The sequence below is a fragment of the Tachyglossus aculeatus genome, chromosome 4 (genome assembly GCF_015852505.1).
Source record: "Tachyglossus aculeatus isolate mTacAcu1 chromosome 4, mTacAcu1.pri, whole genome shotgun sequence".
Classification (NCBI taxonomy): domain Eukaryota; kingdom Metazoa; phylum Chordata; class Mammalia; order Monotremata; family Tachyglossidae; genus Tachyglossus; species Tachyglossus aculeatus.
Window position 1 is genome coordinate 127,539,825 of NC_052069.1, and position 25,316 is coordinate 127,565,140.

Genomic DNA, 25,316 nt, shown 5'->3' on the forward strand with positions numbered 1-25,316 from the left:
ATCCATTAGGTGACACTGCTTCTCTATTTCTTCACATTAGAATAGATCTACCTTCACAAAGTAGGGAAGCAGCATAGCCTAATTGAAAAATCCCAGATCTGGGAGAGAGAGGACCTGGGTTCTCACCCTGCCTCTGCCACCTGCCTGTTGGGTGACCTCGGGCAAGTCACTTTACTTCTCAGTGTCTCTGTTAACTCGTTGGTAAAATGGAGATAAAATACCTGTCTCCCTCCCTTTCAGACTGTGAACCCCATGTGGGACAAGGCTGTCTGTTCTACCTTGTTTCTACTCCAGGGCTTGGTACAGGGCTTGGCACATAGTAAGTACTTAGCAAAAACCACATTTCATCCTCCGTTAAATTGTAAACTCCTTGAGAGCAGATAATAACAATATCTTAGTTTTTGTATAGCATTCTTATTCCCAATAATAAGGATGGTTTTTGCACTTACTGTATGCCAAGCACTGTACTTGGGGTAGTTAGAAGTAATCAGATTCATTCATTCATTCAATCGTATTTATTGAGCACTTGCTGTGTGCAGAGCACTGTACTAAACGCTTGGGAAGTACAAGTTGGCAACATATAGAGAGGGTCCCTACCCAACAACGAGCTCACAGTCTAGAAGATCAGATCAAACATAATCCCCATCCCTCACCAAGTTCATAGTCTAAACTATAAAGGAAAAACCAGTATTTTATCCCCATTTTGCAAATGAGGCACAGAAAAGTGAAGTGACTTGTCTAAGGACACATAGGAGGCCAGTGGGCACAGCCAGAATTAGAACCCAGCTCCTCTGACTCCCAGGCCTGTCCTCTTTTCATAGGCCACACTGTACTCTCCCCAAATCCTCTTAATTTACTCATCTCATTGTTGCCTTCACAACAACCTTGTGAGGTAGTTAAAGAGGCAGATATTAGTTCTGCACTGAAACTATTATTCCAGCACCCAAACCATGCACACCCACCCAAAATCTCCAGGAATTATGCATTTATTTATTCCCATCCTGAGCACTTTTGCATAGATGAAGCAGCATGGTTTAGTGGAAAGAGCTTGCACCTGGATTCTAATCCCAGTTCTGCCAATTGCTTCCTGTGTGACGTGAGGCAAGTCACTTAATTTATCTATGTCTCGGTTGCCTCCAGAAAACAGGGATTAAATCCTTCTCCCTCCAACTTAGACCATGAGCCCCTTGTGGGACAGGAATTGGGTCCAACCTGCTAAATTTGCTTCTACCCCAGAGCTTAGAATTGTGCTTCACATATAGTAAGTGCTTAACAAATACCATCTAGGAAAAAAGAGATGCTCTTCATTGGTACATTCAGTGGCTTCCTTTAATTACTCTGCTTGTAGATACTTTTACATCTGTCTCCCTCCATTAGAGCATAGTTAGGGGGTAGAGAATTGGTCACTTGCTTGTTTTAGAAATTCCCAAACAGCACACTGCATGATGCACAATAAATTCTATCATTATTATGCCTATTACTTGAGAAATACCACTATCCACTTCTTCCTCTGCCAAGACCAGTCAGGAGGTGAAGGGTTCCTGGTTGTTACGGTGAAAGTAGCATCTGAAGGGAATCCAAGAGGCAAACTCTGGTTCCTGACTTTCCCCTGCTGGTTGGGAGCTGTGGAACTGACTGAGTTGGATTCTGGGTCAAGATGGCACTTGGCTCCAAAAGTCACTTCCAGCTTCTTTGCATTTCCTCAGGCCAAATACACATGGGATAGGGCCAGCAGCCTGGGAATATAGAACAGGCAAATGAGTCAGTCAATCAGTCCATCAGCCAGTCAATTGTATTTATTGAGCGCTTACTGTGCACAGAGCACTGTACTAAGCATTTGGGAGAGCCTAATATAGCAATACAACAGACACATTCTGTCCCCGCAGTAAGTTTACAGTCTAGAAATGAGAAAATGACACAGATGAGAAGCAGCGTTGCCTAGAGGATAGAGCACAGGCTTGGGAGTTAGAAGTTCCTGAATTCTAATCCTGGCTCAGCCGCTTGTCTGCTATGTGCTCTTGGGCAAGTCATTTTCCTTCTCTGGGCCTCGGTTGCTTCATCTGCAAAATGGAGAATGAGACTTTGAGCCCCACGTAGGGCATGGACTGTGACCAACCTGATTAGCTTGTATGTACCCCCATGCTTAGTACAGTGCCTGGCACATAGGAAGCACTTAACAAGTGCCATAAGAAAAAAAAGGTCTGATCCTCCCCTGAAGTGTCTGACAAACCTCTTCCTCAGAGAGAGGAAGGAATGCTGGCGCCTAAGCCCCAACTCAGATGTTTCCCAAATGCTTCCACGCCTTTTTGCCAAGAGAGCTGCTGGCACTTGGGAACAGAGGCAAGCTGTTTACCAGATTCTCTGTGTTTGCAGATCCGTAGCTCAGGGAGTTGGGGGAAGGCAGGGGGAAAGAACACAGAGAAGGAGCAGGAGAGGAAGAAGCCTTCAGGCCAAGAGGGTCTGCATGTCCAGGCCTGTTTGATCCCTGGGGGCCTTCTTAATAATGATAATAATAATGATGGCATTTATTAAGTGCTTACTATATGCAAAGCACTGTTCTAAGCACTGGGGAGTTTACAAGGTGATCAGGTTGTCCCACAGGGGGCTCACAATCTTCATCCCCATTTTACAGATGAGGGAACTGAGGCCCAGAGAAATGAAGTGACTTGCCCAAAGTCACACAGCTGACAATTGGTAGAGCCAGGATTTGAACCCATGACCTCTGACTCCAAAGCCCGGGCTCTTTCCACTGAGCCACGCTGCTTCTCTATGGAGGGAATCCATTTCTGGTTCTATGTAGTAGATCCACAAGGTGGGTGGGTTTTTTCCTGATCCCCCTGCTGGCACTGACCCCCTGCCACGAGCAGATGTCATCTGTGACTCTTCTATCTGGACGCCCAAGTTGAAAAAGGCAAACACGTTCTACTGGACTTTAATAAGGGAAAACTCCGGTCACAGAGTGGTGTTCATGGGAATGCAGCATTGTGCAATGTCTGTAGAACTGAAACCCACAAAGATTTGGCATTTTGTATTTTAAATAAACTAAATGGGACTCTGAAATGGCCATTTGGCAGGTTTAAGCTAAGGTGGTGGTGCCAGAAGCCTGATATCCAACCATGGTTTTGTCATAAAACGATTAGGTTGGGATGTAGTAAAAATAATAATAATAATAATAATTGTGGCATTTATTAAGTGTTTACTATGTGACAGGCACTGTACTAAGCACTGGGATGGATATAAGTAATAATAATAATAATAATGGTATTTGTTAAGCGCTTACTATGTGCAAAGCACTGTTCTAAGCACTGGGGAGCTTACAAGGTGATCAGGTTGTCCCACAGGGGGCTCATGGTTTTAATCCCCATTCTACAGATGAGGTAACTGAGGTCCAGAGAAGTTGAGTGACTTGCCCAAAATCACACAGCTGACAGTTGGCGGAGCCGGAATTTGAACCCATGATCTCTGACTCCAAAGCCTGTGCTCTTTCCACTGAGACACGCTGCTTCTCTAATAAGTAGATCTAATAAGTAATCTAATAAATAGATTGGGTTGGTCACAGTGTCTGTCCCTCATCTGTAAATCCCCACAGTAAGAGCTCAATAACTAAGGTTGAATGAATGACATTACAACTGGGTTAGCAGACACGTTCCCTGCCCCATAATGATTTTACAGTCTAGAGGGACATTCTATAGTCGGTTAATCAATCAGTGATATTTACTGAGCACTATGTGCAGAGCACTGTACTAAGTGCTTGCGAGAGTCCAATACAGCAGAATAAGCAGACACGTTCCCTGCTCATAACGAGGTTACAGTCCAGAGGTGAAGAACAAAAGGTCAATTATCTCCCCCCCACCCGACATCTCATCCATGTCCTGCCTCTGGTCTGGAATACCCTCACTCCTCCTATCCGAGAGACAATTACTCTCCCCCGCTTCAAAGTTTTAATGAAGGCACACGTCCTCCAAGGGACCTTTCCTGACAAAGCCCTCCTTTTCTCTTCTCCCATTCCCTTCTGCATCACCCTGAATTGCTCCCTTTATTCATCCCTGCTCCCAGCCCAACAGCACTTATGTCCATATCTGTCTTGTATCGATTTACATTAATGCCTGCTTCCCCTCCAGACTGTCAGCTTGGTGTGGACAGGGAATGTGTCTGAGGGAGTGTACTCTCTCAAGCTCTTAGTACATTGCTCTGCACACAGTAAGTGCTCAATAAAAACGACTGTCTTAGCGACTAATTTTCTATTGGATAGTGGATGAGAAGAGAGGGCCAGTATTTCCTACTGAGACTGCACATTCCAGTCTTCTCAAAAGAAAGCCTCTTAATGGTCAACTCAAGGCAAAAATGAAATCACCTTAGTGACCAATTCAAGGCAAAAATGATTTTCCACTGGCCTGGAACTCCCTTCCACCTTTCAAATCTCTCTGGGGACAGAGCCGACGGTAGGTCCAAAGATGACACGCTCCTGTTGGTGAGATGGCACCCATGAGTGTGTCAGGGAGAGACGATTGCCCTTCCACTTCATCATCAATTGTATTTATTGAGCGCTTACTGTGTGCAGAGCACTGTACTAAGCGCTTGGGAAGTACAAGTTGGCAACATATAGAGACAGTCCCTACCCAACAGTGGGCTCACAGTCTAAAAGGGGGAGACAGAGAACAAAACCAAACATACTAACAAAATAATATAAATGGAATAGATATGTACAAGTAAAATAAATAAATAAATAAATAGAGTAACAAATATGTACAAACATATATACATATATACAGGTGCTGTGGGGAAGGGAAGGAGGTAAGATGGGGGGGTGGAGGAGGGACGAGGGGGAGAGGAAGGAAGGGGCTCAGTCTGGGAAGGCCTCCTGGAGGAGGTGAGCTCTCAGTAGGGCCTTGAAGGGAGGAAGAGAGCTAGCTTGGCAGATGGGCAGCGGGAGGGCATTCCAGGCCCAGGGGATGACGTGGGCCGGGGGTCGATGGCGGGACAGGTGAGAACAAGGTACGGTGAGGAGATTAGCGGCAAAGGAGCGGAGGGTGCGGGGTGGGCTGTAGAAGGAGAGAAGGGAGGTGAGGTAGGAGGGGGCGAGGTGATGGAGAGCCTTGAAGCCCGGGGTGAGGAGTTTCTGCCTGATGCGCAGATTGATTGGTAGCCACTGGAGATTTTTGAGGAGGGGGGTAACATGCCCAGAGCGTTTCTGGATAAAGACAATCCGGGCAGCAGTATGAAGCATGGATTGAAGTGGTGAGAGACACGAGGATGGGAGATCAGAGAGAAGGCTGATGCAGTAGTCCAGATGGGATAGGATGAGAGCTTGAACGAGAAGGGTAGCCGTGTGGATGGAGAGGAAAGGGCGGATCTTGGCAATGTTGCGGAGCTGAGACCGGCAGGTTTTGGTGATGGCTTGGATGTGAGGGGTGAACGAGAGAGCGGAGTCGAGGATGACACCAAGGTTGCGGGCTTGTGAGACAGGAAGGATTGTAGTGCCGTTAACAGAGACGGCAGGCAGTTCAACTCCTTGAACTCCTTGAACTCCCACTTGTCCCCGGGAATTCTGGGAATGTGATCAGACACCGATTTGGGCCCCCAACCTTCAAGAGCTGCTGAAAGCGCACACTGATACCAACACACAAGTGCATAGGAGTGCCAATTATGCAACAACAGGCCATAATCAAGCAATCAATCAATCATAGTTACTGACCCCTTATTGTGTGCAGGGCACTGTACTAAGCACTTTGGAGAGCACAAAACACATGTAACAGACACATGCACACCATTTGGTGAAATTCCAAACAGCATGGAAAAGAAGCAGCATGGCTTAGTGGATAGACCCCAGGCCCTGGGAGTCAGAGGACCTGGATTCTAATCCCAACTCCTCAACTTGTCTGCTGGGTGAGCTTGGGCAAATCGCTTCACTTCTCTGGACCTCAGTTGCCTCACCTGTAAAATGGGGATTAAGACTGCGAGCCCCATGTGGGACAGGGACTGTGTCCAAAGCTTGTATCTAACCCAATGCTTAGTACAGTATCTGGAACAAAGTGATTAACAAATACTATAAAAAAAAACCAAATCCATCTGTTCCCACCTGAACCTAGGGAAGGTCTCTGTGGGGACCCTCAACCCTCCCCAGGGTTCGCTCTGCTCCCCCCTCCCCAACGAGGTCCCTCTGAATATGGGAGCCACTTCTGAATCATGGAAGTCCATTGCAGGAGTAGGAACTGCACACCCTGATTTGCTCCCTTTATTAACCCCTCCCCCAACCCCACAGTCCTTATGTCCATATCGATAATTCATTGATTTATATTAATGTGTGCCTCCCTCTCTAAACTGTGAGCTTGCAGTTTAGAGGGGGAGACAGGCACCAATATATATAAATGTGAATAAAGGGAGCAAATCACAGAGATATGGAAAGGAGTGGGAGAAGAGCACTGTACTTGGTGTTTGGGAGAGTACAATAAAATAGAGTTGAAAGATATGTTCCTTGCCTGCAATGAGTTTACAGTGAATGACACTGATGGGCAGGTTGACGAGATAATGAGAAGCAATGTTGCCTAGTGGATAGAGCACAGGCCTGGGAATATGAGTACCTGGACCTAATCCTGACTCTGCCACTTGTCTGCTGTGTGACCTCAGGCAAGTCACTTCACTTCTCTGTGCCTCAGTTACCTCACCTGTAAAATGGGGATTAAGACCATGAGCCCCATGTGGGACATGGACTGTGACCAGCCTGAGTAGCCTGTATCTACCCCAGGGCTTAGTACAAGTGCTTGGCACAGAGTAAGTGCTTAGCAAATATTATTATTATTATCATTATTATGTGTCAGAGCCAAGATTAGAACCCAGACCCCATGGCTCCCAGCTCCTTGCTGTTTCCACTAGACTGCACTATTTCTTGAATGCAGATCATACTGACTCAGGAAATCGGGGACAAGAGAATGGTGGGAATGAGGAATGGAGAATCTTCGATCATTATTTTCCACCCATGAAAACATTTTCCTCAGCGGCAATAAACCTTGTCAGCCTTGGATCTGCCTTCTCAGTTCCAAATCATTTTTGGAAAATAATTAATCTGCTTCTGCTGTTGAGATGAATGAATAAGTGCAACTCTATCAAGAACATATGAATTCCCGGTTAAAAAGGAATTAGGGCTTACACATACGTATAGCTATACCCCATCTTAATTGATTCCATAAAATTGAAACGTTCTGTTGACTGTGATAGTGGTTTATCAGTGTTATTGAAGTATTGAAGTTATTGAAGTAGAAGCAGCATGGCTCAGTGGAAACAGCATGGGCTTGGGAGTCAGAGGTAATGGGTTCTAATTCCAGCTCCACCACTTGTCAGCTGTGTGACTCTGGGCAAGTCACTTAACTTCTCTGTGCCTCAGTTCCCTCATCTGTAAAATGGGGATTAAGACTGTGAGCCCCACGTGGGACAACCTGATCACCTTGCATCCTCCCCAGCGCTTAGAACAGTGCTTTGCACATAGTAAGTGCTTAACAAATGCCATCATCATTATTATTATTATTTTCCCAGGAGCAGCTTTTCTTCTCTTGTTTAAGCTTCTGTCCAACCTGTTTAACTTGTATCTACCCCAATTCTTAGTACAGTGCCTGGCACATAGTAAGCACTTAACAAATACCAATAAAACAACAACAATATCAAAAAAGCCGGCACCTCCTGAACATCTCTGTGCAACATTGAGCTCCTCCTTCTACTGAAGTCTTCTTGTCACATTTACAAATTATTAGCTCCTTGAGAGCAGTGATTATCTTTACTTAACTATAAAATACTCTCCCAAGCACATAAAGTGTTCTGCACAAAGTAAGTGCTCAGTAAATCCACTGGTTGATTAATCTATTTTTTTGAAAATTTTAGTTGTATTAGTAGTAGTAATAATAGCAGTTACTAAGTGCTTACTGTATGCAGAGCACTGTACTAAGCACAGGTGGGAATTAGATACAGACTCTGTCCTCTGGGTGGCTCATAATTTGAGTTTAAGTGAGGAAAAGAGACTGTAGACAGATACATCAGAAATAATGAACTATTAAACCACAACCTGGTAAATACGCAAAATAGGAAAAAAAACTAAGAAGGGTGCGCTGGCTAGAGGAGCAGAATTTCAGGCACTTCAGTGCTCAGAGCTCACAACACAACTATAACTGCAGCAACCACTATAGCAACTGCCAGTCTTCTAGAGATTTTGCTGAAGCCTTATGCCTTGGGTTTGTTCTCTTTCCAGCCCATCCATTCCATACAGGTCTCCGAGTCCAAGCAGGAGGAAAACAGATATTCAACCCCATTTCACAGTTTAAGGAAACTGAGACACAGGGAATTCAAGTGACATATCCAAGGTGACAAAACAAACAGGTGACAGAGGTAGGTTTAGAACCCAGGTATCCTGATTCCCCGTCATAGAAGCAGCATAGCTTAGTGGAAAGAGCACGGACTTGGGAGTCAGAGGTCGTGGGTTCTAATCTCTGCTCTGCCACTTGTCAGCTGTGTGACTTTGGACAAGTCACTTCACTTCTCTGGGCCTCAGTTACTTCATCTGTAAAATGGGGATGAAGACTGTGAGCCCCTCATGGGACAACCTGAACACCTTGTATCTACTCCAGAGCTTAGAACAGTGCTTGGCACATAGTAAGTGCTTAACAAATACCAACATTATTATTCTTATATTCTCTTTCCACTTGACCACACTGCCTCTTAATCAGAAGAGTTTCACTAGGAACCCTACGCATGAACTGCTTCTAACATGGGCAGGCTGATGTCACAGAAGCAAAACTGTGGGGAGATCTTATCTGGGTGATGGAAAACAGCATAGATCTAGCACTGGGAACTGGGATTAAATTCAAGCGACTCCATCAGCAGACTTTCCAAGTGAAAGGAAATCTAACAGTCAAAGGTATGTATAGACAAAATCAGCCTCTCAGAGGAATTATAACATTAAAAGGAAGATAAATGTACTCTTTGGTGTTCAGAGATCTTTAAAAATATACAGTGTGGGTAGCTGGCTGTGTACTGAACAGTTTATCATCCTTACACAAACACATGTTCTGGTAAATACATCCCATTGTCCTCCATGGCCTGGGCAATATCATTTGCTGGACTGTCCTCCCTCCCCAACAAAGCCTTCATTTCCTTTTCTCCCACTCCCTTCTGCATTACCCTGACTTGCTCCCTTTATTCACCTCCTCTCCAACCCCACAGGATTTATGAATATATCCATAATTTATTTATTTATATCTGTCTCCCTCTCTAGTCTGTGAGTTCCTTGTGGGCAGGTATCACATCTACCAACTCTGTTGTATTGTACTCTCCCTGGTTCTGAGTACAGTGGTCTGCAAATGGTAAGCATTCAATAAATATGATCGATTGATTTGCTTTTAATAAAAATAACCATTCATGTAAAGTCTTAAACCTTCAGGGCCTGGTGGCCAAGTGGAAACGCCCCTCTGGTATTTGAAATGACAGTGTTTGGGATCAGCAGTTCCCTGGAATCTGGGAAAACAGTCTGGCTTCCAACCTGTTAACTTCCTTCCAGATTAAAGGGTTTTAAAGACAACTTATGATCTGTCAGGGGAAGGGCATCTTTCAAAAGTATAATGAAAATCAACATGGGTTTTGAATTTTGGGTTCAAATCCCGCTCTGCCACTTGCCTTGAGCGAGTCCCTGCTTCTCAGTTTCTTCCTCTGTCAAATGGAAATTCAACACCAGATGATGATAATAGTATTTGTTACGTGCTTACTATGTGTCAAGCACTGGGGTAGGTCAAGATAATAGAATTAGATTATCCACTTTCTATGTGGAGCTCACAGTCTTAATCTACATTCAAAAAATGAAGTAACTGAGGCATAGATAAATTAAATGACTTGCCCAAAGACATACAATAGGCAACCTTACCTTGCCTTTTCCCCACCGATTTTTGAATACTGTCCCTACCTCCATAGAAATCCCAATCACAAACAATACAATAATAGTAATCTTCAGCTAATTCATGGAAACAGCATGACTTAGTGGTTAGAGACAGGCCTGGGTTTTAATCATGACTCTGCCACTTGTACGCTTTGTGACCTTGGAAAAGTCATTTCTCTTCTCTGGGCCTTGATTACCTCATCTGTAAAATGGGGATTAAGACTGTGAGCCCCAGATGGGACGTGGACTGTGTCTAACCTGATTAGCCTGCCTCTTCCCAGTGCTTGGCATATAGTAAGTGTTAAACACCTACCATTAAAAAAATATTCAGGCTTGTGAAAGTATACCAAGGAGGGTACATACATGTGAGGATATGTTAGGGTATACATGAGGGTACATACATCCTCCTGTCTCTCCCCACTTCAATCTATACTTCACGCTTCTGCCTGGATCATCTCTGTGCAGAAACGCTCTGGGCATGTTACTTCCCTCCTCAAAAATCTCCAGTGGCTACCAATCAACCTACACAGGCAAAAACTTCTCACTCAGCTTCAAGGCTCTCCATCACCTCGCTTCCTCCTACCTCACCTCCCTTCTTTCCTTCTACAGCCCAGCCCGCACCCTCCGCTCCTCTGCCACTAACCTCCTCCCTGTGCCTCATTCTCGCCTGTTCCGTCATAGACCCCCCAACCCATGTCCTCCCCCTGGCCTGGAATGCCCTCCCTCCACACATCCGCCAAGCTTGCTCTCTTCCTCCCTTCAAAGCCCTACTGAGAGCTCACCTCCTCCAGGAGGCCTTCCCAGACTGAGCCCCCTCCTTCCTCTCCCCATCCCCACCGTGTTACCTCCTTCCCCTCCCCACAGCACCTGTATATATGTTTGTACATATTTATTACTCTATTTATTTTACTTGTACATATTTACTATTCTATTTATTTTATTTTGTTAATGTTTTGTTTTGTTGACTATCTCCCCCTTCTAGACTGTGAGCCCGCTGTTGGGTAGGGACCGTCTCTGTATGTTGCCAACTTGTACTTCCCAAGCACTTAGTACAGTGCTCTGCACATGGTAAGCGCTCAATAAATACAATTGAATTAATGAATGTGAGTCAGTGAGGGGGTGGGAGAGAGAGTGTGTGTAATTTTGGGCCAATCTCGCTACCTTCACCCAAACCCCATCCTCCCTCTGTCTTTCCCATCACTATAGGCAACACCATTAGCCTCCCTCTCACAGGCCTGAAGGTTTGGTGTTGTTTTCAACTCATCTTTCTTATTCCTCCCCTGAATTCAATCTGTTACCAAATTTTGTCCATTCTACCTTCACAACATTGCTAAAATCTGCCCTTTCCTCTCCATCCAAACTGCAACCATGCTGATCCAAGCACTTATAATAATAATGATAATAATAATAGTAATGGTATTTGTTAAGTCCTTACTATGTGCCAGGCATTGTTCTAAGCACTGAGGTAGATACAAGGTAATAGGGTTGGACACAGTCCCTGTCTCACATCCCTATTTTACAAATGAGGGAACTGAGAAGCAGAGAAGTGAAGTGACTTGCCCAAGGTCATTATCCCTCCTTGACTACTGCATCTGCCTCCTCGCTGACTCATGGCCAACTGTCTCTCCCTACTTCAATCCATACTTCAATCTGATGTGAGGATCATCTATCCAACAAAAATGTTCAGTCCATGTCTCCCCACTCCATGAGAACCTCCAGGGGTTGCCCAACCACCTCCACCTCCAACAGAAACTCCTCACCATTGGCTTTAAAGCACTCAGTCAGCTATCCCCCTCCTACCTCACCTCACTGAACTCCTACTCCAGCCCAGCCCACACACTCTGCTTCTCTAGTGACGGCTTACTCCCTGTGCTCTGATCTCATCTGTCTCACTGTCGACCCCTTACCCACATCCTCCCCCTGGCCTGGAGCTCTCTCCCCCTCCATATACGCCAGACCACCACTCTCTCCACCTTCAAAGCACAATTAAGGTCGCAGCTTTTCAATCAATCAATCGTATTTATTGAGCACTTACTGTGTGCAGAGCACTGTACTAAGCACTTGGGAAGTACAAGTTGGCAACATGTAGAGACAGTCCCTACCCAACAGTGGGCTCACAGTCTAGAAGGGATCTCATCTCCACGAGGATATGAGATCTCATCTCATCTCAGTTTTCCACAAGGCCTTCCCTGATTAAGCCCTCTTTTCCCTGGCTTACTCTCACCTCTGTGTCATCTATGCATTGGGATCTATGACTTTCAGAAATCTGAAATCCACTCCACCCCCAAGCTCACAGCACTTATGTACATGTCTTTAAATGATCATTATAAATTACTCATTAATTAATGTCTGTTTCCCCATCTAATAATAATAATACCTGTGGTATTTGTTAAGTGCTTATTATGTTCCAGGCACTGGGGTGGATACAAGCAAATTGGGATGGAAATCATCCCTGTCCCCAGTGGGGCTCACAATCTTAATCCCCATTTTACAGATGGAGGAACTGAGGCACCAAGACATAAAGTGACTTGCCCAAGGTCACATAGCAGACAAGTGGAAGAGCCAGGATTAGAATCCAGGTCCTTCTGACTCCCAGGCCTGTGCTCTATTCATTCAATCATATTTATTAAATGCTTACTGTGTGCAGGGCACTGTACTAAGTGCTTGGGAGTGTTCAATATAACAACAGACAGACACATTCCTGCTCATAATAAGCTCACAATGTAGAGGCCTTGCCAACTCCCAGGCCCGTACTCTTACCCTCTTGGCCATGCTACTTCCCTCCCATGAAAAACCCAGAGGAGGATCTAAGTAAGGAGCCCGGAGCTCGTGTCAGGGCTTGCCTAGTGGCCCCGCAGAGATTCAGCCTGGACCTGGTCGGCAGCTCACCCTGGCCTGGAGTTGCCACCATTACAACCAGCTTGGGGATAGTAGTCCCAGGGTCTGGGGCCTATCCCAGGTTATGGTTCTGCGGCCGTGAGCCAGGCAGGTAGCAGGCCCTCATCCCTCCTCTCACCAAACACAGAGAGAGCAGGCCCTTAGGCAGCTGTGGACACTAAATCCCCATGGGACAAACTCCAGTCAGCAGAAGTGCCTATCCCCTTTGTTACCGCTGACCTGACCTCTGCCACCTGCCTCCCACCTCCCGGTCCCAGCAGCTCAGACATCTACACCCCCCGGGATGGATGAACTGGAGCTCGTACCCAGCTCCAAGTCAGGAATCCCCCTCAGCTCCTCAGCCATGGGCACCCTGTCATGCAATGCCATCACCCTGCCAGGCCTGCTGGACCACTCTTCCTGGGACTTCCCCTTTTAGACTGTGAGTCCCCTTTTAGACTGTGAGCCCCCTTTTAGACTGTGAGCCCACTGTTGGGTAGGGACTGTCTCTATGTGATGCCAATTTGTACTTCCCAAGCGCTTAGTACAGTGCTCTGCACATAGTAAGCGCTCAATAAATACGATTGATTGATTGATTGATTGGGACCGCAGAGTTGGGAAACCAGCCCGGGACAATGAGCTCTTCAGCACCACCCACCTCCACCCTTCCCACCAGATCCTGCCTCGGCCACCATGCGGAGGAGGATAGGAAAGCCAAGAGGACGGGCCTGGGAGTCAGAAGGTCATGGGTTCTAATCCTGGCTCCACCACTTATCTGTTGTGTGTGTCTACTATTGTTGTTGGTGTGGTACTCTAGGAGTCAATAGGTGCCAGTGTTGTCTCCCAGTACTTTCCACAAGGCATCAGGGCTCATCTACCTTCTGGCAGGGGGTGGCAAAATCTATTCAATGCTTGTGTTCGTCCCTCAAAAGGAACTGGTTTGGACTTGAACTGGCAGTTGGATTTTCTGACAAGTCATTACCCTTAAACATCACCTTTCAGAGTTGGGGGAGGGGAAAGAAACCCATCATTGGAGGTTCATATCTGGCAAGCAGGCTCAGTTTTGAGCAAAGCCAGTTTTCCTGTCAACATGCTCTGAGGAAGACCACAAACATGAAATGCACTTCACTGTTCTGCCCTGAAGGTTGCACATCTTGGATTTTCTTCACCTTTCGTTAGAAAAATAAGGATCCTGATGGCTGAAGGCTGTTGAAAATATTCTATAACTCCTTAACCTCAAATTTGAACTTGCAGTGTATGGTCTAGTGTAAAGAGAAAGACCCAGAGAGTCGGAAAACCTGTGTTCCAATCCTGGCTCCGCCACTCATCTGTGTGTGACCTAGGGCAAGTCACTTCTCTTCTCGGTGCCTCAGTTCCCTCACTGCAAAGTGGGGATTCAATACCCATTCTCCCTCCTAGACAGTGAGCCCCATGTGGGACCTGGTTATCTTGTATCTACCCCAGAGCCAAGCTCTACCACTTGTCTGCCATGTGGCCTTGGGTAAGTCACTTCACTTCTCTGTGCCTCAGTTATTTCATCTGTAAAATAGGGATTAAGACTGAGCCGCATGCGGGAAAGGGACTGTGTCCAACCTGATTTACTTGTATCCACCCCAGCGCTTAGTACAGTGCCTGGCACATAGTAAGAACTTAGCAAACACCATAATTATCATTATGATTATTATTATTACAGTGCTTGGCACATAGTAAGTGCTTAACATAAACCACCACATAGCTCCTTTCCATATTATTTTTCTCTGCAGGCCCTTTAGGCCTACAGAGAGCAGCTTTGGTTCACAAAACATCTCCATGTCCATGCCCTTCTGTAATTTGTTTAACAGTTCTTTTTGTTTCACATTCCCATGGCAGTTTTTGCAGTTGGCTACCAAAGAACCTGGGAAACCTGTGGCTTGGAAGATCTTCATCTCTGCCCCTCCTCTCTCTCCCTCCCTCCAGGCTCACATCACCTCCTGCCTTCAGGACGTCTCCATCTGGATATCTGCCCGCCACCTAAAACTCAACATGTCCAAGACTGAACCCCTTGTTTTCCCTCTCAAACCCTACCCTCTCCCTGACTTTCCCATCACTGTTGACGGCACTACCATCCTTCCCGTCTCACAAGCCCGCAACCTTGGTGTCATCCTCGACTCCGCTTTCTCGTTCACCCCTCACATCCAAGCCGTCGTCAAAACCTGCCGGTCTCACCTTCGCCAAGATCCTCCCTTTCCTCTCCATCCAAACCACTACCCTGCTTGTTCAAGCTCTCATCCTATCCTGTCTGGATTACTGTATCAGCCTGTTCTCCGATCTCGCATCCTCCTGTCTCTCCCCACTCCCCACCCACATACTTCATGCGACTGTCCGGATTGTCTTTGTCCAGAAATGCTCTGGGCATGTTACTCCCCTCCTCAAAAATCTCCAGTGGCTACCAATCAACCTACGCATCAGGCAGAAACTCCTCACCCTGGGCTTCAAGGCTCTCCATCACCTCGCCCCCTCCTACCTCACCTCCCTTCTCTCCTTCTACAGCCCAACCCGCTCCTCTGCCGCTAATCTCCTCACCGTGCCTCATTCTCATCTGTCCCACCATCGGCCCCCAGCCCACATCATCCCCCTGGCCTGGAATGCCCTCCCTCTGCACATCCGCCAAGCTAGCTCTCTTCCTCCCTTCAAGGCCCTACTGAGAGCTCACTTCCTTCAGGAAGCCTTCCCAGACTGAGCCCCCTCCTTCCTCTCCCCCGCCTCCTCCTCCCCATCCCCCCTGCCTTACCTCCTTCCCTTCCCCACAGCACCCGCATATATGTATATATGTTTGTATGTATTTATTACTCTATTTATTTATTTATTTATTTTACTTGTACATTTTTATTCTACTTATTTTATTTTGTTAATATGTTTTGTTTTGTTCTCTGTATCCCCCTTCTAGACTGTGAGCCTACTGTTGGGTAGGGATCATCTCTACATGTTGCCAACTTGTACTTCCCAAGCGCTTAGTACAGTGCTCTGCACACAGTAAGTGCTCAATAAATACAATCGAATGAATGAATGAATCTTCTATAAATGTAATGTCTTGATTGACATTGTTCTCTTCCAGCTGCTATATCTGGGAGAGGTTTGGTGGAAAAGGGATTCTTAACCATTAGGGGGTGAAGTTCAGTTCCAATTCCAAAGCAGAATGCAACCCTTTTGTCAGAATCACTAATACTAATAAATAATATTGGCATTTGGAAGCAGCGTTGTCTAGTGGTTGGAGCACGGGCCTGGGACTTGGGTTTCATCTCAACTGTGCCACTCTCTGTTGGGTAACCTTGGGCAAGTCACTTCAGTCCTCTGTTCCTCTGTCCCCTCATCCTTCTAGACTGTGAGCCCAATGTTGGGTAGGGACCGTCTCTATATGTTGCCAACTTGTACTTCCCAAGCGCTTAGTACAGTGTTCTGCACACAGTAAGCGCTCAATAAATACGATTGATTGAATGAATGAATGAATCTGAAAATGGGGAAGAAGATTGGAGCCTCATGTGGGACAGGGACTGTGTCCAGCCCTATTAACCTGTATCTGTCCGAGTGCTAAGTACAGTGCTTCACACATAATAAGTGGATAACACTAAGCGCTAGGGTAGATACAAGATTATAGGGCTTATAGTCTAATGGGTAAGAGGGACAGGTATTTATTACCCATTGTACAGATGTGGAAAATTGAGACACAGAGCAAAGGCCCAGTAGACAAGTGATGGAGCTGGGATTAGAACCCAGGCCCTCTGACTCCCAGGTCCAGTGCTCCTTTCACAAACCCTCACCATTTCCCTGTTCCTTTAACAGCAAATGTTCTAGGGGAAGTGCTCTTCGGCTGAGCCAATGACTCTCAGTAGAAAACCAAAAGAAAATCCAGCAGAATACCTTATAGGAAATCCAAGAGGAAACCCCATAGAAAACTTGATAGGAAATTGAAAAGGAAATCCAGGAGGAAATCCCATAGAAAACCTAATAGGATATCTAGAAGAAAGTCTAAAAGAAAATCCAAGAGGGAATCCAGAAGGGAATCCAAGAAAACACCCAACAGAAAACCTAATAAGAAATCCAAGGGAAAATCCAGGAGGAAATCCAGTTGAAAATCAGGCAAAAATCCCTCACTCTTGGCTTCAAGGCTCTCCATCACCTCGCCCCCCTCCTACCTCATCTCCCTTCTCTCCTTCTAAAGGCCAGCCCACACCCTCTGCTCCTCTGCCACTAACCTCCTCACTGTGCCTCGTTCATTCATTCATTCATTCATTCATTCAATCGTATTTATTGAGCACTTACTGTGTGCAGAGTACTGTACTAAGCGCTTGGGAAGTACAAGTTTGCAACATATAGAGACAGTCCCTACCCAACAGTGGGCTTACAGTCTAGAAGAGGGAGACAGACAACAAAACAAAACATATAAACCAAATAAAATAAATAGAATAAATATGTACAAGTAAAATAAATAAATAGAGTAATAAATATGTACAAACATATATATATATATATACAGGTGCTGTGGGGAGGGGAAGGAGGTAAGGCGGGGGGATGGGGAGGGGGAGGTGGGGAAGAGGAAGGAGGGGGCTCAGTCTGGAAGGCCTCCTGGAGGAAGTGAGCTCTCAGTAGGGCCTTGAAGGGAGGAAGAGAGCTAGCTTGGCGGATGTGCAGAGGGAGGGCATTCCAGACCAGGGGGAGGACATGGGCCAGGGGTTGATGGTGGGACAGGTGAGAATGAGGCACAGTGAGGAGATTAGCGGCAGAGGAGCAGAGGATGCGGGCTGGGCTGTAGAAGGAGAGAAGGGAGGTGAGGTAGGAGGGGGCGAGGTGACGGAGAATCTTGAAGCCGAGGGTGAGGAGTTTTTGCCTGATGTGTAGATTGATTGGTAGCCACTGGAGATTTTTGAGGAGGGGAGTAACATGCCCAGAGCATTTCTGCAGAAAGACGATCCTGGCAGCGGCGTGAAGTGTGGATTGAAGTAGGGAGAGACAGGAGGATGGGAGATCGGAGAGGAGGCTGATGCAGTAATACAGTAGGGATAGGATGAGAGATTGAATGAGTAGGGTAGCGGTTTGGATGGAGAGGAAAGGGCGGATCTTGGTAATGTTGCGGAGGTATGACTGGCAGGATTTGGTGATGGATTGGATGTGAGGGGTGAACAAGAGAGCAGAGTCGAGGATGACACCAAGGTTGCGGGCTTGTGAGACGGGAAGGATGTTAGTGCCGTCAACAGTGATGGGAAAGTCAGGGAAAGGGCAGGTTTTGGGAGGGAAGGTAAGGAGTTCAGTCTTGGACATGTTGAGTTTTAGATGGCGGGCAGACATCCAGATGGAGATGTTGAGCCTGGAGAGAGGGAGGGAGAGCAGGGGCAGAGATGTAGATTTGGGTGTCCTCAGCGTAGAGATGATAGTTGAAGCCATGGGAGCGAATGAGGTCACCAAGGGAGTGAGTGTAGGTCGAGAACAGAAGGGGACCAAGAAGTGACCCTTGAGGAACCCCTACAGTAAGGAGATGGGAGGGGGAGAAGGAGCCCGCAAAAGAGACTGAGAATGAACGGCCGGAGAGATAAGAGGAGAACCAGGAGAGGACAGAGTCTGTGAAGCCAAGGTTGGATAGCATGTTGAGGAGAAGGGGGTGGTCCACAGTGTCAAAGGCAGCTGAGAGGTTGAGGAAGATTAGGATAGAGTAGGAGCCGTTGGATTTGGCAAGCAGGAGGTCATTGGTGACCTTTGAGAGGGCACCTCGTTCTCGCCTGTCCCGCCGTCGACCCCCAGCCCACATCCTCCCCCGGCCTGGAATGCCCTCCCTCCGCACATCCACCAAGCTAGCTCTCTTCCTCCCTTCAAAGCCCTACTGAGAGCTCACCTCCTCCAGGAGGCCTTCCCAGACTGAGCCCCCTCCTTCCTTTCCCCCTCCTCCCCCTCCCTATCCCCCCGCCTTACCTCCTTTTCCTCCCCACTGCACCTGTATATATGTATATATGTTTGTACATATTTATTACTCTATTTATTTATTTATTTTACTTGTACATATTTATTCTATTTATTTTATTTGGTTTATATGTTTTGTTTTGTTGTCTGCCTCCCCTTTCTAGACTGTGAGGTTGAGTAGGGACCATCTCTATATGTTGCAAACTTGTACTTCCCAAGTGCTTAGTACAGTGCTCTGCACACAGTAAGCGCTCAATAAATACGATTGAATGAATGAATGAATGAATAATGGGAAATGCACAAGGAAGCCCAGGAGGAAATCCAGGAGGAAAACTAGAAGACAATCCAGGAGGAAATGAAGTAGACATTCCAGGAAGAAATCCAGGAGAAAAATCCAGTAGAAAACCTAATAAATAATCGAAGAAGAAATCCAGTAGGAAATCTAGTTGAAAATCAAATAGATAATCCAAAAGGAAATCCAGGAGGAAGATACATTGAAGGTGAGTGTGGAAATGAGAGCAATGAAATTAGAATCTCAAAGATTAAACAAAATGCATGGGACCTTTGGGAATGTACATTAATTAACTGCAGGGATTCAAAAACAAATTAATTATGTGAATTAGGCTTAGTGGATAATGTTGCACACAGGTAGATCCTGCAGATTTAGAGTTCAGCAAGTATTAGCTTGTAGGGCAAAAATCTGGAAGAAGGAATGAATCATAATGCAGTACGTTACTCAAATTCAATTCTTCAGAGAATGCTACAGTATTAAATTCAATTCTGCCGAGAATGCTAGTATTGAAAACACTCTTCTGGAATACAGATGGAAGTGTACATAATACCACTTTAATCTATTATCATTTATTGGTAAAATTCCCTTGAAGAGTGATGAGTCCAGAAATATAGCACATCATTAAAATTCAATTCTGCAGAGAATGCTGCAGTGTTGAAAACACTCTCCTGAGTGCAGATGGAAGTGTAGATAATACCCCTATTATCTATTATCATCTAGTAGTAAAATTCCCTAGAAGAGCGGTGAGTTTAGATATACAGTAGGAGACATATTCTATGCTTCAGTTCACACACCACCTTTTCCAAGCTCTATCTGTGCCATTTTTGGCTCTCCTGTTTCTGACCCTTTGCTCATATTTCTCCCTCAGCTAGGAACTTCCTGCCCTTTTTTTAAAATAGCATTTATTAAGCGCTTATTATGTGCAAAGCACTGTTCTAAGCACTGGGGAGGTTACAAGGTGATCAGGTTGTCCCACGGGGGGCTCACAGTCTTAATCCCCATTTTACAGATGAGGTAATTGAGGCACAGAGAAGTTAAGTGACTTGCCCAAAGTCACACAGCTGACAATTGGCGGAGCCGGGATTTGAACCCATGACCTCTGACTCCAAAGCCCGGGCTCTTTCCACTGAGCCATGCTGCCCTTCCTTCAGATTTGCCAGACCACAGATCTCACCATCTTCAAATCAAAAAATCAATCACATTTATTGAATGCTTACTATATGCAGAGCATTGAACTAAGCACTTGGGAGAGAACAATGTTACAGAGTTGATAGACATGTTCCCAGCAGAGTGACCTAGTGAGTAGAGCGTGGGCACAGGAGTCAGAAGGACCTGGGTTCTAATCCCTGCTCCGCCCCTTGCCTGCTGTGTGACCTGGGTTGTCACATAACTTCTTTGTGCCTCAGTTCCCTCATCTCTAAAATGGGAATTAAGACTGAGCCTAATGTGGGATGGGGACTGTGTTTAGCTTGATTATTTTATATCCATCCCAGCACTTAGGACGGTGCCTGGCACATAGTAAGCGCTTTACAAATACCATAATAAAGGCACCCCAAAATGCACCGTTCCTGACCTTGAGAAGCTTAAACCCTGGTGCGCATTTTCCGGTCATGTCCTCATTGGCTTCCAAAAGCAGTAGTCTGGGCTCTTGGGTACAGCTGGGTAAGGCCATTACAGCAGAGTATGGATACTCAGGCAAATACACTCACATACAACAGTCCAAGACTCTCCTATCTCGATAGAGGCTGAAAAACAAGTCAACCTTAAAGAACACAGCATGATAAAACCCAAACACTCAAGGAATATTTATATCCCATAAGGGAGCCATTAGGTAATATAAATTACTTATTAATTTATGCCCAATGTCTGTCTCCAGGTTTAGACTGTAAACTCATGTTATGGACAGAGAATATGTCTCTTTATTCTGTTGAATTGTATTCTCCTAAGTGCTTTGACCAGTGTTCTGCACACGGTAAGCACTCAATAAATACTATTGATTGATTGATTAGCTTGTAGTGAATCGTACCTTGGATATCAAAGTGGAGTTCAAACCCTGGTCTGCTGGCAAAACCTCAAATATCACTTCTACGACATTTTATGTGAGTTGTTCCAAGGATCTGGACTCCATTAAGGGTAATTAAGGGTAATTCAATCATATTTATTGAGCGCTTACTGTGTGCAGAGCACTGTACTAAGTGCTTGGAAAGTTCAAGTTGGCAACATATAGAGACGGTCCCTACCCAACAACGGGCTCACAGTCTAGAAGAGGGAGACAGACAACAAAACAAAACAAGTAGACAAGTGTCAAAATCATCAGAACAAACAGAATTAAACCTATATGCACATCATTAACAAAATTAATAGAATAGTAAATCTGTACAAGTAAAATAAATAGAGTAATAAATCTGTACAAATATATATACAAGTGCTGTGGGGAGGGGAAGGAGGTAGGGCAGGGGGATGGGGAGGAGGAGAGGAAAAAGGGGGCTCAGTCTGGGAAGGCCTTACTGGAGTAGGTGAGCTCTCAGTAGGGCTTTGAAGGGAGGGAGAGAGCTAACTTGGCGGATGTGTGGAGGGAGGGCATTCCAGGCCAGGGGAAGGACATGGGCTGGGGGTCGACGGCGGGACAGGCGAGAACGAGGCACGGTGAGGAGGTTAGCGGCAGAGGTCTGGAGGGTGCGGGCTGGGCTGTAGAAGGAGAGAACGTAGGTGATGTAGGAGGGGTGAGGTGATGGAGAGCCTTGAAGCTGAGAGTGAGGAGTTTTTGCTTGATAATGAAGCAAGATGTCTCAGAGAGGTTTACTCATCCAAATGATGGGTGTTTTCAATCGGGTCTGCAGTTACTGAACACATAACAGAGAAGCAGAATGGCCTAGTGGAAAGAGCCCAGGCCCGGGAGTCAAAAGGACCTGGGTTCTAAGTCCGTTTCTGCCACTTGTCTGCTGGGTGACCTTCAGCAATTCACATCATTTCTCTGTGCCTCTGTTATCACCTCTGTAAAATGGAGATCAAGACTGTGAGCTCCATTTGGGGCATGGACTGTGTCCCATTTGATTAATTTATATCCATCCCAGAGCTTAATACAGTGCCTGGAGCATAGCAAGCGCTTAATGGATGCCATTAAAAGCACAAAAAGGACTATCTTCGTATGTCTTCGTATGTCTTTGTATGTCTAAACAGCAACAAGTGGTGTTAGTAACATCATTTTATAAAATTAATTAATCCATTCATATTTATGGAGCATTTATTATGTGCAGAGCACTGTACTAAGCCCTTGGAAAGTACAAGTTGGCAACATATAGAGATGGTCCCTACCCAACAACTGGCTCACAGTCTAGAAGGGAGGAGACAGATGACAAAACAAAACATGTAGACAGGTGTCAAAATCATCAGAACAAATAAATAAAATGGGGATTAAATCTGTAAAATGGGGATTACGATTGTAAGCCCCATGTGGGACAGTGACGGTGTCCAACCCGATTATCCTGTATCTATCCCAGTGCTTAGAACAGTGTCTGGCATGTAGTAAGCACTTAAGAAATGCCACAGTTATTTGTAAGCTTGTTGTGGGCAGGGAATGTGTCTGTTTATTGTTGTATTGTACTCTTCCAAGTGCTTACTACAGTGTTCTGCAAACAGTAAGTGCTCAATAAATACGACTGAATGAATATTAATAATAAACATATTCCTTCTTCTTTGGCCCCTTCTCAGTCTATGAGTCACCAGGGGCCCAGGCCCCCATCCCTCCTCTCAAAGCATTACTCATGCCATGTATTTCCGATTGAATTTATTGGCTGCCTTGCTGAGCGTTCTACAGCAGAACTTCCTTTATGCGGTCAGGGCTGTATGTTTTATGGACCAAAAGAAAGCATTTCATATTTCCTGGTCGTCTGCTTCTTGGGGATACGGTAGCTCAGGAGTTCAAGTTGGGCTCATGGAATTTTCCTCCAGGGCAAGGAAAGGAGGTAACGGAGAGAAGGAAAGTCCAGGAATTCAGCGATTAATCAGACAGACCACGATACAGGCCGAGGATGGTCCACCTCTAAGGGATTGCTAATGATACAAAAATAATGATAATAATAATAGTATTTAGTAAGCACTTTTAAACATATTACATTTAAAATATAGTTTAATAATTTTAATATAATGACAGTTTTGATATTATAATAACTGTGGCATTTGTTAAGTGCTTACTATGGGCCAAGCACTGTACTAAGTGCTGAGGTAGACACAAGCAAATCAAGTTTCACACAGTCCATGTCCCACACGGGGCTCACAGTCTTAATCCTCACCCTGGGCTTCAAGACTCTCCATCACCTCGCCCCTTCCTACCTCACCTCCCTTCTCTCCTTCTACAGCCCACCCCGCACCCTCCGCTCCTCTGCCGCTAATCTCCTCACCGTACCTCGTTCTCGCCTGTCCCGCCATAGACCCCCGGCCCACGTCATCCCCCAGGCCTGGAATGCCCTCCCTCTGCCCATCCGCCAAGCTAGCTCTCTTCCTCCCTTCAAGGCCCTACTGAGAGCTCACCTCCTCCAGGAGGCCTTCCCAGACTGAGCCCCTTCCTTCCTCTCCCCCTCGTCCCCCTCTCCATCCCCCATCTTACCTCCTTCCCTTCCCCACAGCACCTGTATATATGTATATATGTTTGTACATATTTATTACTCTATTTATTTATTTATTTTACCTGTACATATCTATTCTATTTATTTTATTTTGTTAGTATGTTTGGTTTTGTTCTCTGTCTCCCCCTTTTAGACTGTGAGCCCACTGTTGGGTAGGGACTGTCTCTATATGTTGCCAACTTGTACTTCTCAAGCGCTTAGTACAGTGCTCTGCACACAGTAAGCGCTCAATAAATACGATTGATTGATTGATTGATTAATCACCATTTTACAGATGAGGGAACTGAGGCCCTGAGAAGTTAAGAAAGTTGCCCAAAGTCATCCAGCAGGCAAGTGATAGAGACAGAAATATCACTGTCCAGGTCCTCTGATTCCCAGGCCTGGGCTTTCTCCACTAGGCCACGCTGCTTCCCATTATACTTTTAAACATGATACATTTTTAATATATTTTATGTAATAATTTTAATACAATAATAATTGTGGCATTTGTTGAGCACTTATTATGCACCAGGCACTTTACTAAGTCCTGGGGGTAGATACTAGATAATCAGGATGGATGAAGTACATGTCCCATATGGGGCTCATAGTCTTCATACCCACCTTGCAGATGAGGTAACTGAGGTACAGAGAAGTGAAGTGGGTTTGCCCAAGATCAGAGGGCAGACAAGTGGTCCTCTAACTCCTAGTCCAGTGTGCTCTTTCCACTAGGTCAATTCTACTTTTCAATTATTAATAATTAATAATAATAGAGACAGTGATGGTGAACTCATATTTTCTCCATACATATTTTTTGGATAATTGCTTACACACCACTTGGCTGAATTTAATCCTGAAGGCAATTGATCAATCAATCAACTCGTCATATTTATTGAGTGCTTACTGGGTGTAGAGCACTGTATTAAGCTTATGGGAGAGTGAGCCCCATGTGGTATCTGCTCATTTTGTGTTTACCCCAGAGCTTAGTACAGTGCTTGGTATATAGCAAGTTCTAAACAAATACCACAATTACCATTTTTGGACTGTTCCAGAGTCCACAGCTCTGAGCACAGTAAGTACTCAGTAAATACCGGTGGTTGATTGACAGATTGGTATCTTCTCTCCTGGGTTTTGCCTTCCTCATCCACTGAACCCTGATCCTTGGTCTTCTCCCCTTTGGCCCTCATCCCAGCCTTCTCAGCCACAGTCCATTATTGAAGCATCTGGGCTCCTTTAGGCTACCACTTTCTAATCCTTGGTTTTAAGACTTGTTTAATGGTATTTGTTAAGCACTTACTATGTGTCAAACACTGCTCTAAGCACTGGGGTAGATACAAGTTAATCAGATTGGATGCTGTCCTTCATGGGGTTCACAATCTAAGTAGGAGGGAGAATAGGGGAACTGAGGCACAGAGGAGTTAAGTGACTTGCCCAAGGTCACAAAACAAGCAACTGGCATAGCCGGGATTAGAACCCAGCTCCTCTGACAGTCAGGCCTGTGCCCTTTACACCAGGCCATGCTGCTTTTATGGCATTTGTTGTGTTTACTAAGTTCCAGACACTGTATGAAGAGCTAGGGTAAATACAAGGTAATCAGGTAGGACACAGTCCTTGTCCCACATGGGGCTTACAGCCTTAATCCCAATTTTACAGATGAGGAAATTGAGGCACACAGAACTGAAGTGACTCACCCAAAGTCATGGGG

The 25,316-nt window shown here is 45.6% G+C and overlaps 1 long non-coding RNA gene across 1 annotated transcript in view; it reads right to left on the reverse strand.

Moving 5' to 3' along the window:
• Positions 1–1,311: 1,311 nt before the first annotated feature.
• LOC119927229 overlaps positions 1,312–25,316 on the reverse strand; it is a 307,572-nt gene continuing 283,567 nt past the window's right edge. Inside the window, exon 5 of the long non-coding RNA XR_005450392.1 lies at positions 1,312–1,736. This is a non-coding gene — a long non-coding RNA (uncharacterized LOC119927229). The remainder of the gene's footprint in view (positions 1,737–25,316) is intronic.